The sequence below is a fragment of the Mandrillus leucophaeus genome, unplaced genomic scaffold, assembly GCF_000951045.1.
Source record: "Mandrillus leucophaeus isolate KB7577 unplaced genomic scaffold, Mleu.le_1.0 Scaffold1133, whole genome shotgun sequence".
Lineage (NCBI taxonomy): Eukaryota > Metazoa > Chordata > Mammalia > Primates > Cercopithecidae > Mandrillus > Mandrillus leucophaeus.
Window position 1 is genome coordinate 556,324 of NW_012099577.1, and position 11,734 is coordinate 568,057.

Here is an 11,734-nt window from a genome sequence, read left to right on the forward strand (position 1 = left end):
TTTCTTTCTTTTCTTTCTTTCTTTCTTTCTTTCTTTCTTTCTTTCTTTCTTTCTTTCTTTCTTTCTTTCTTTCTTTCTTTCTTTCTTTCTTTCTTTCTCTCTCTCTCTCTCTCTCTTTCTCTTTCTCTCTCTCTCTCTCTCTCTTTCTTTCTTTCTTTCTTTCCTCTTTTTTCTTCTGCTTTTAGGATCCTTTCTTTATCCTTCACCTTTGGGAGTTTGATTATTAAATCCCTTTAGGAGTCTTGTGTTAAATCTGCTTGTTGTTCTATAATCATCTTATACTTGAATATTAATATCTTTTTCTAGGTTTGGGAAGTCCTCTGTTATTATTCCTTTGAATAAACTTTCTAGCCTTATTTCTGTCTCTGCCTCCTCTTTAAATTCAATAACTCTTTGATTTGCACTGTTAAGGCTATGTCCTAGGTCTTGTAGGTATGCTTCATCCTTTTATATTCTTTTCTTTTTTGTCTCTTTTGGCTGCGCATTTTCAAATAACCTGTCTTCAAGCTCACCAATTCTTCCTTCTGCTTGATCAGTTCTGCTGTTAAGAGACTCTGATTCATTCTACAATATGTCAATTGCATTTTTAAACTCCAAAATTTCTGCTTGATTCTTTTTAATTATTTAAATGTATTTGTTAATTTTATCTGATAGGATTCTGAATTCTGTCTCTTGAATTCATCTTGAACTTCTTTGTTTCTTCAACGCACTATTTTGAAGTCTCTGTCTGAAGGATCACATATCTCTGTCTTTCCAGGATTGGACCATAGTACCTTATTTAGTTTGTTTGGTGAGGCCATGTTTTCCTTGATTCTTGTGAATGTTTGTTGGTTTCTGAGCATTGAAGAGTTAGGTATTTATTGTAGTATTTGCAATCTAGGCTTGCTTGTACCCACCTCTGGAAAGCTTTCCAGGTATTCAAAGAGACTTGAGTATTGTGATCTAAGTTTTTGGTCACTGCAACCATATCTGCATTAGGGGGGACCCCAAGCCCAGTAACAATGTGGTTCTTGCATAGTCACAGAGGGACAATGTTGGTGATCTTGGATAAAATCTGGAAGAATTTTCTGGATTATCATGTAGACACTCTTGTTCTTTGACTTCCTCCCAAACAAATACAGTTGCTCTCTCTGTGCTGAGCTGCCTGGATCTAGGGGAGGGGTGATACAAGCACGACTGTGATCACCACCACTGGGACTGCACTAGGTCAGACCTGAAGCCAACATAGCACTAGGTCTCACCCAAGGCCCATTGTACCTACTCCCGGGCTACTGCCTATGTTTGCTCAAGGCCCTAGGGCTCTATAGTCAGCAGATGGCAAAGGCAGTTAGGCTGTGTCCCTCCCTTCAGGGCAATGAGTTCCCTTAGACCCTAGGTGGGTCCAGAAATGCTGTCTCAGAGCCAGGGTCTGGGGTTGGAAACTCGAGATAGGTACCTGGTGCTCTATTCCACTACAGCTGAGCTGGCACCCAAACCACAAGACATAGTCCTTCCTACTCTTCCCTCTCCTTTCCCCAGGCACAGGAGTCTGTCCCCTCAGTCACCACCAGCACAAGCCCATGAGGAGTACTCCCACACTATCATCGATGTTCCCTTAAGGCCCAAAGGCTCTTCAGTCAGCTGTGGTGAATGCTGCCAGACCTGGGACTCACCCTTTAGGGAAGTGGGTTCCCTTCTGTCCCAGGGTAGGTCTAAAACACCTGCCAAAAACCAAGGCCTGGAATCAGGAATCCCATGAGCCTACCACTTGGTGCTCTACCCCACTGTGGTTGAGCTGGTATCTAAGCTGCAAGACGAAGTCCCTGTTACTCTTCCCTTTGCTTTCCTCAAGCAGAAGGAGTCTCTCCTTTTTGTCATCACGGCTGTGAATGTGCTGGGTCACACCACAAGTCAGCACATCTGAGAGTCTCACCCAAGGCCCATGGTGTGTTCTACCTGGTTGCCGCTGCTGATTATTCAGGGCCCAAAGGCTCTTTAGTCAGCAGGTGGTGAATCATGCCAGGCCTGAGTCCTTCTCTTCAAGGCAGTGGGTTCCCTTCTTCCCAGGGTGTGTCTAGAAATGCTGTCTGGGAGCTAGATGCCTTAGGACTCTGCCCAGTACCCTATCTTATTGAGACTGAGCTGATATCCAAGTCACAGGACAAAGTTGTCTTTGCTCTTCCCTTTCCTCTCCTCAGACAGAAGGAAGGGCTCACTTTTGAAGCTGCAAACTATGCTGCCTGGGATAGGGGGAGTGGTGGTGCAACCATTCCCTTAGCTACCTTGGCTGTGTCTCACTAGGTTGCATGTCCCTCCATGTCCACTGGCTTCAAGCCCAGCACAGCACTATGACTTGCCTAGGAGTTGCAGTCCTTATGGCCTAGACTGCCTTTCAAGTTTACTTAGAACCGCAGGGCACTGTAGCCCATGGAGGTGAGGCTTGTGGAAACTCAGGTTCTGACCCCTGGGATGCATGATTTCCCTCTGGCTAGGGCTCATCTCAGTGCTGCCTCCGTGGGTGTCAGCTGAGTTCTGCACAGTGTTGACAGCACTGAGTTCCAATGCAACATCCTACAATTGCTGTACTCCTCCTGACCCCTAAGCACACAGATTCTCTCTCTGTGCAAGAGATGGGAAAGGGGTGGTGTCAGCAATTTAAGACTGTCTTTCCTACCCTCTTCAGTGCCTCTTTCAGAGATATGAAGTTAAAAACCAGGTACTGTGATAACTCACTTGATTTTTGGTTCTTATGGAGGTGCTTTTTTCTGTAAATAGTTGTTAAATTTGGCGTTTTTCTGGGGAGAATAATCAGTGGAAGCATCTGTTGCCTCCTCCAAATATTTTAAAATTAAGGTATGCACATTGATTTTTTAGACATAATGCTATTGCACAGTTAATAGACTGCAGTATAATGTAAACATAACTTTTATGTGCAATGAGAAACAAAAAAAGTCATGTGATTTCCCTTTATTGTAATATTTGCTTTATTATGGTGATCTGGAACCAAATTTACAATATCTCTGAGGCATGCCTGTACTTAAAAATGGTTAATACAGAGCCTGGGCAAGATAGTCTTTACAAAAAATAAAAACATCATCCAAGTGGGGTGGTGTGTGCCTATAGTCCCAACTACTCAGGAGGCTGAGATGGGAGGATCTTCTGAGCCTAGGAGTTTGAGGCTGCAATGAGCCATGATGTCACCACTACACTCCAGCCTGGGTGACAGAGTGAGATCCTGTCTCAAAAAAAAAAAAAAGGCGAATATGGTTTAAAAAGAAAAGCAAATAAAATCAAGTATCTTAGCCTGTTTGTGCTGCTATAAGAAAATCCCTGAGAGATTGGGCAATTTATAAACCATATAAATTTATTTCCCACAGTTCCAGAGTCTGGGAAGTTCAAGATGTTGGCAAGATTGGTATTTGGTGGGGGGAGGGGAGTCGGGGGAGGAGAAAGGGATGGTTAATGAGTACAGAAAAAAATAATAAGGTCTAGTATTTGGTAGCACAACAGGGTGACTGTAGTTAATAATAATTTAGTTGTACATTTAAAAATAACTAAAAGCATAATTGGATTGTAACACAAAGGATAAATGCTTGAGAGGTTAGATACCCCATTTTCTATGATGTGATTATTATGCATTGCATGCCTGTATCAAAATATCTCATGTATCTCATAAATATACATACCTACTATCCACAAAAACTAAAAATAAAAAAATAAAAAAGACTGATGTCTGTTGAGGGCTGCTCTATGCTACCAATATGGTGCCTTGTTGCTGCATCCTCTGGAGGAGAGGAGCACTGTGTGAAGGTGGAAAGACAGAACAGTCCCTTCAATCATGAGCTCTTTAATAAGGTGTTAATACCATTCAAGAGGTTAAGATTGATCATGACTTAATCACCTACCAAATGCCACACCTCTTAATACTGCAGCATTAGGGATTAAGTTTTAACATGAATTTTGGATGCAATAACATCATTCAAAACACAGTAATATCTTTTCTTATGTTTATGGTCTATTTGTATTTCCTTGTGGTAAAATGCTTATTTTTTTTTTTTTGCCCATTTTTGTGTTATGTTGTTTATCTTTTGCTACTGATTTGTAGGCATTTTGTATCTATTTTGGATATTAATCTTGTATCAGTTATATGTGTTGAAAAATATCTTCTCCAAGTTTGTAGTTTGTTTTTTTACTTCCTCAATGAAAAGATGTCTGAATATCTTTTATAGTACAAATATAGTTAAATTTGTACATCCTTTAATCAAGAGTTTATTTATGAATTCTCCCTTACCTCAAGGTTGTAAAGGTATTATATTTTCTTCTAAAAGTTCAAATTTTTGCTTTTACCATTTAAATTCTTAATCTTTATGGACTTGATTTTGGGTTATAGTGTGATATTCAATTTCTTTTATTTTTTCCCCAGGAGAATAAAAAATAGTCCTTGTACCACCTAGTAAGTGTTTCCTCATTTAAGAAGAGAGCTGCAGTGCCACATCAAGCTTCCATATATTCATAACTCTGTTTCTGGACTCTATTTCATTCCACTGATTGATCTTTGATCTATAGATTCTTCCTCCTATACCATACTATCTTAATACTCTTTATAATAAGTTTTGTTATATGGTAGGGCAAATCTTCCACTATATTCTTCTTTGATTTTCTTGAGATATTGATCTCCCATATAAATTTTGGAATCAGAGGCTCAGGTTCTTTGAAAACCCCATTTGAATGCTGACGAGACTTGCACTGAATTTATAGTTCACTATTGTGATTTTAAAGATATTGAGTCCTGTCATCATTGAACATGGCATATCTCTTCATTCATTTTCTTCTTTAAAGAATTTCAGTAAAGTTTTACAGTTTCCTTCACATAGGTCTCACATCTCCTTCTTTTATTGCTATAATAAATGGTAAAAAAATAAAAGTATGGCTTATCAAACCAGTGTAAAATATATTTTTGAAGCACTTTGATACATTTTAATTTGTACTGGATATTAGATGATATTAAGGTATTAGAGTTAATTTGATTAGGTTATATGCTAAAATTGTGTTCATTATGATAAAAATGAAAAGCCTTCATTAGAAACTCATATGCATTTACTGGTAAGGTGACATGACATTTGTTTAAAATAGTTTATATGATATAATGTCACTATTTTTAATTTTAAGTAGTTCATTTAAAAAGTTGGGGGAGATGAAAGACGAATGGCCAAGTGTTGATAATTGTTGAAACGAAGCTGGGTAATGGGTATGTGAGAGTTCATTATACTATTCTTCCAATTTTTGTGTATGTTTGAAAAGTTGTATAATAAAGACTTTAACATTATATTTTTGAATTATTTTTTGGTGGGGTGTAGAAATTATATATTTTATATATATATATGTGGAAGGGAAGGGATTGTTTCATATATAGAGAGAGAGAGAAAGGGAGAGAGAGCGAGCGAGCCATTTTGCCAAACTCTCTCATTGTTTCCAATAACTTGTCTATTGTTTTGGGTGTTCTAGACAGTCTTATCGTCTGTGAATGTGAATATGTGGAAAAAATTTCTCCTTTTCCAATGCTAGGCCTTGCTGGGTTGGTTAAGACCTCAAATAAGTAAAAGTATTAACGTTGGGCATGCTTGTCATGTTCTGATTTTTTAAAAAACAGCTAAGTTTCACTACTGAGAATGATGTTTTTCTTTTTTTTTTTTGTCTGTTTTCTTTTTACTATAGCGAGACCCTCACTCTGTTGCCAAACGTGGAGTGTAGTGGTGCCATCATAGCTCACTGCAGCCTTGAACTCCTGGGCTTAAGTGATCCTTCTACTTCAGCCTCCCTAGCAGCTGGGACTACAGGCATGTGCCACTATGCTCAGGTTTGATGTTTTAAAAAAACATTAGCTTTGGTAATGTTTTAGTAGTTATGAATAGATGTTGAAACATAATCAGATGTTGAATTTTATTAAATGCTTTTTTTCTTTTTCGTTTTTTTTTTTTTTTTTTTTTTTGAGATGGAATCTCTCTCTGTCACCCAGGCTGGAGAGCAGTGGTGCCATCTCGGCCCACTGCAACCCTTCGCCTCCCAGGTTCAAGCAATTCTCCTGCCTCAGCCTTCTGAGTAGCTGGGATTAAAGGTGTGTGCCACCATGCCTGGCTAATTTTTGCATTTTTAGTAGAGATGGGGTTTAACCATGTTGGTCAGGCTGGTCTTGAACTCCTGACCTTGTGATCTGCCTGCCTTGGCCTCCCAAAGTTCTGGGATTACAGGCGTGAGCCACCGTGTCCAGCCTAAATGCTTTTTTTCTACACTTATTGAGATGTGGTTTTTTTTTTTGTTGTTCTTCTGTTCACATAATCAATTATGTTTACGGATATTCTAATGTCAAACCCAATCAATAATTTAATTTTTTTTCCACAAAGTAAACAATGAACCCAAAGAATTGTTCAGAAAAATTCTACCAAACTGTCATTGAATAGATTATTCCAATCTTGTTCAAACTCTTCCAGAGACTAGAAAAAGAGGAAATGCTTCCTAAGTCTATGAAGCTAGTATAACCAAAGCAGACAAAGAAAGAAACAAAAAAGAGAAATTACAGGCCAATTTCACTCATGAACATAGATGTAAAATTCCTGAGTAGAATAGTAGCTAACAGAATCCAGAAAAGATTGTGTGGAACCAGTGGGTGCTTGCAGCAAACACCCTAAACAAACAAACATACAACAAATAACTCCAGGGGTACTTATACATATAATTAAAGCAACTATAGGACTGACTCTGGCAAGTAGTTTTCTTAACTTTAAACAGAATACTTTCCCTTGCCAACATTCATTTTTCTCTTCATTATAAAGGGAATTGAACAGCTTGGACTCAGAGACAGTGAGTTAAAACAGAAATAGGAAGGCGGCAGAAAAAGACTATACCAGATTGAAATGTGTTGGATATTCATATCCACCCAGCACCTCAGAATGTGGCCATGAAGGATGGAGACAGAGATTGGAGTGATGCATCTTCAAGCCTAGGAACACTAAGGATTGCTGGCAATCACCAGAAGCTGAAAGAGGCAAGAAAGTGTCTTTTCCTAGAGCCTTCAGAGAGAGCGCAGCCCTGCCAACACCTTAATTATACGCTTCAAGCTTCTAGAATTGTGAGAGAATAAATTTCTGTTGTTATAAGCCACCTAGTTTGTGGTCTTTTGTTATGGCAGCCCTGGGAAACTAATAAACATGATAGTACTGGGAAGTGAGATGCTGCTGTAGCAAACACCTAAAAATGTGGAAGTGGCTTTGGAACTCGGTAGTGGGTAGAGGCTGGGAGAATTTTTAGGTGCATGCCAGAAAAAGCCTGGGTTGCCTTGAAGAGATTGTTGGTAGAAGTATTGAAGTTTAAGGAGCTTCTGGTTAGGGCTCAGAAAGAAGGAAGGAGAGCTATGGAGAAAGCTTCTATTGTGTTAAGGCATATATATATTACCTCTAAAAGAATGTTTCTAGAAATATGAGCAATAAAGGTGCTTCTGGTGAAGTCCCAGATATAAATGGGAAACATATTCTTGGACACTAGAGAAAAGGCAATCCTTGTCATAAAGTGGCAGAAAACTTGGCTGAATTATGCTCTACTGTTTGGTGAAAAGTAGAACTTGTAAAAGAAGAACTTGGAAATTTGACTTAGGAGATTTCCAGGCAAAGTATGAAAGGTGCAGCCAGATTTCTCTTTGCTGCTTACAGTAAGATGAGAGAAGAAAGAAATACATTGAGAAATGCACTGTTTAGGAAAAAGAAACCAAGAGTTGATCATTTGGAAGATTCTTACACTATCCAAATAGCATGCTATGAAAAAGGGCTAAGGTGCAGCAGACAGCTGTTTCCTGTAGACATTAGGTGTGTGATTTAGGGATCCAATCAACCATCTCAGTAACAGCCTGCAATAAAGATGGGGTTATCCAGGAAGGACCCATGGAGCACCTTGATGTCTAACAATGTGAGACTCCTTGACATTTGTGAAAGACTTATAATGTTTTTGAGAATTTTATACCAGCAGAAACACTACCAGCCTGAACTGAAAGGGACAGAGACAAGACAAAGTGAAGGAGGAATGACTTTTGCGGGCAGAGCCATGGATGCAGAGGTCAGAGAGAAAGGAGTTCCTGCCACAGAGGGCCCAGAGGACATAGCATCAAGCCACAAAGGATTACTCTCAGGCTTTGAAACCCAAGGGAATTTACACTGCTGGGTTGTGAACTTGCTATAGACAAGTAAGTCCTTCATTTCTTCCAATTTTTTTAGTTTAGGAATGGGAATATCTGGCCTGTGCCTGTTCTATCAGTGTATTCTGGAAGCAGGGAACTTGTTTTCTAGTTTCACAAATCTGTGGATGGAGAATAATTTTGCCCTGAGATGGACCATACCCAGAGTTTCACCCATACTTGGTTAAGATTATATAGGTAATGATATTTGAAACTTTACTGGGTGGATGTTTAGCGGAGATTTTGAATTTAGAGTTAATCCTGGAATGGGTTAAGACTTTTGAGGATATGGCGATGGGGTGAATGTATTTTGTGCATGGGATGGGTGTGAGTTTTGGGGAAGCAGAGGGCAAACTTTACTGGGTTGAATAGTGTCCCTCGCAAATTCATATCTACCTGGCACCTCAGAATGGGACCTTATTTGGAAATCGGATCTTTGCAAATGTAATTAAGATGTATATTAAGATGAAGTCATATCAGATTAGGGTGGGCCGTAAATGTAATCACTGCATTTATGATTACATTAAAGGAAAAGGAGAGGGCACACAGGGAGAAACTCATGTGAGGATTGCTGGCAACCGCTAGAAGCTAGAATAGGAAAGGAAGAATTCTGCCATAAAGTGTTTCAGACAGAGCATGGCCCTGCTGACACCTTGATTTTGAACTTTTCTTTTCTTTCTTTTTTTTTTTTTTTTTTTTGAGAGACGGAGGTTTCGCTCTTGTTGCCCAGGCTGGAGTGCAATGGTATGATCTTGGCTCACCGCAACCTCCGCCTCCCGGGTTCAAGCGATTCTTCTGCCTCAGTCTCCCTAATACCTGGGATTACAGGCATGCACCACCACGCCCGGCTAATTTTGTATTTTTGGTAGAGACTGGGTGTCTCCATGTTGGTCAGGCTGCTTTCAAACTCCCAACCTCAGGTAATCTGCCCGCCTTGGCCTCCCAAAGTGATGGGATTACAGGCGTGAGACACTGCGCCTGGCCGATTTTGAACTTTTCATTGCCATAAATGTGAGAGAATAAATTTCTCTTGTTATAAACCACCAGATTTATGGCACTTTATTACAGCAGCCTTGGGAAGCTAATAACACAGTTAGTTGTAGGGTACACTTGTCAAACATAGGAACCCGTAAGATTGAAAGCTCATCAAAAGCTCACAAGAGAACAACAGTCTAGGCAGGTGAATTAAATGAACAAGTATTAAGGAAATTAGAGAGGTTTCTAAGTGACTTCTATTCATGTGTGATGTTGTAGGAGTTTGGAAATAACACAACTGCACAACTGATTTAGTGAGGAAGCTTTGGTTTGGCATTTAACTTTCTACCTAATGGGAACTGATTACATGTCTATTTATTTTTTCATCATTTGTATTCCTTTAAGTTTTCTTGATAAATGAGGATGATATCTTTTCTTTTCAATGGCTAGGGGTACTTTTAGCTATTTTATGTTCATGGCACAAATTCTAGCATGTTTTGTTATTGCTAAAGCTGATATTATTCTCAAAATACATTCTCATGATATTTTGTAAAAACTTTCATATTTATTTATTTTCACAAAATGTTGCTATAAACTTGAAAAATAGAGGTGAGCAGAAGGGAAATATATAGCAACAAAGGTTAAGATACACGAACATACATTAATGTTTGTGTCACAGCATGATGCTTCAGGAAGAAGAGGTGGAGATACAGTTGAAGAAGAGATGGAGACTAGTATGCAAGCCATTTATTAGGGAGTGGTCTTGGGATCAGCACTTGTGGAAGGGAAGGAAAGAAAGCAGAATTGGGTAGAGGGAGAAGTTGAAGTGTAATCAATCAATCAACCTGATGACAAGCTCTGGATCTGGGATGGCCCTTCAAAATTGTCCCCAGTTCAAGCAAGAACAGGCACCTCTCAATCATTGTATATGAGCTACTCTTGGAAGGAGGTATCATCTTGGACCTCCAGTTTTCTTTTGCCATAGCAATCCCCAAAGAAGACTGAGAGTTGAGGACTGCCTTCCTGCAGCACTTTAGCAGCTGGGGGAACAAACCTTCCATTCCTGGGGAAGAAATCTGGGTGGCATATTGTAGCATCTATCACATGTAAATACAGAAAATTGAGTCAATCATTGTTTCTGCAATATTCCCTTTCTTTTCTTTTTTTTCCCATTCAGTTGACTCCCAGACCCATTCTGCTTCCCTGACATGTTTGGTATATATCCTTGGATATGTGTGTATCTTTGAAAAATATATAATACTATTTCGTGTATTTATGTGTTTAAATTTATATCAGTGGTATTGTGTGAGTTTTTTCCCCCATTTTCTTTCAAAATTACATCAATTATATTGTACTACTGCTATCTATAATTCTGGTCGTTGCTTTTTTTGATCAACACTATGTTCTTGAGGTTTATCCATCTCATTGTACATTCATCTAGTACATTGCTTCCAGATGCTTCATTTTTATTTACCTATCTTTTTGTTTTGTTTTGTTTTTGTTTTTTTCCTAGGCTCTGGGGTGTTTTTATACTTACCTGTCTTTTTAAGTGGTGAATACCAAAGTTAACCCCAACTACCATAACCAATGTTTGTACATGTTCCCTCTAGGTGAAAAGCTTTTAAAAACTGGTATTTCTGGTTTAAAGTGTATTAATGTATTAAGTGAACTGCTATAACTCCTGAAATATCAGTGGCCTAACATAATAACAATTTCCCACTCACATGAAGTCCAACTGTCAGCAGGGACTGGGGTACGCTCCATGCAGTGATTCAGGAACCTAGGCTGGTAGAAGCTCTGCCATCTTTTGCTGTGGTTTTAAGTGTCACTATCCAGCCAACTGTGAGGAAAGAAAGTGAAGCAATGATTGGGGGATTTTTACAAGCCAAGCCTGAGAGTGGTGTATAATCATCACTCTTTCCACATTCCATAGGCTGAAAGTCATATAATTGCACCTCACCGAAAGGGAGTCTGGGAAATATGGTCTAGCTGAGTGTCTAGGAGGAAAAAAAAAAAAAGGTTTGCTGAATGTCTGGCCAATTTCTGCCATAGTTCACTCTTCTAGTAAATGGCATCTGTTTTACTCTTCTTCCCACCCATAAGATACACCCTATCTTAAGAGAGACTGCTCAAAGTATCATTCAGTCAGTGCATCCAATTCAAGTTCTAGGATTTCCTAGTGGCACACAGTTCTTTCAATCATAGAAGTGGCTTCTTGTGGTCAAGCCACCCATGAACTAAAGAGATAAATTATTTGCATCTATTCTCATTCCTACTCCCACATACCTAATACATTCATTAGGGACAGGGCTAAATGGCTACAATTAAGAATTTTTAACTTGAAAATAAAAATAATGGGAGACACATAGTACTCGCTGGTTCATTACAATGATAAAATCCTCTGAGGCATGCATTGTGAATTCCTCTTACCTGGGGTATGGGGTAATTTGTAATTAGAGCTGGGTTCTACTCCCTTTGAGGCATTCCCTTGTCCACTGTTTTTCATGGTTCTTGGGTTTTTCCTGTTGGATGTTCTTCGTTGTCTATTTTTCACAGCCA

At 39.1% G+C, this 11,734-nt stretch overlaps 1 long non-coding RNA gene across 1 annotated transcript in view; it reads left to right on the forward strand.

The window, feature by feature from the left end:
- LOC105550855 overlaps positions 1 to 7,133 on the forward strand; it is an 18,086-nt gene extending 10,953 nt beyond the window's left edge. Inside the window, exon 2 of the long non-coding RNA XR_001007786.1 lies at positions 6,810 to 7,133. This is a non-coding gene — a long non-coding RNA (uncharacterized LOC105550855). The remainder of the gene's footprint in view (positions 1 to 6,809) is intronic.
- The last annotated feature ends 4,601 nt before the right edge of the window (positions 7,134 to 11,734 follow it).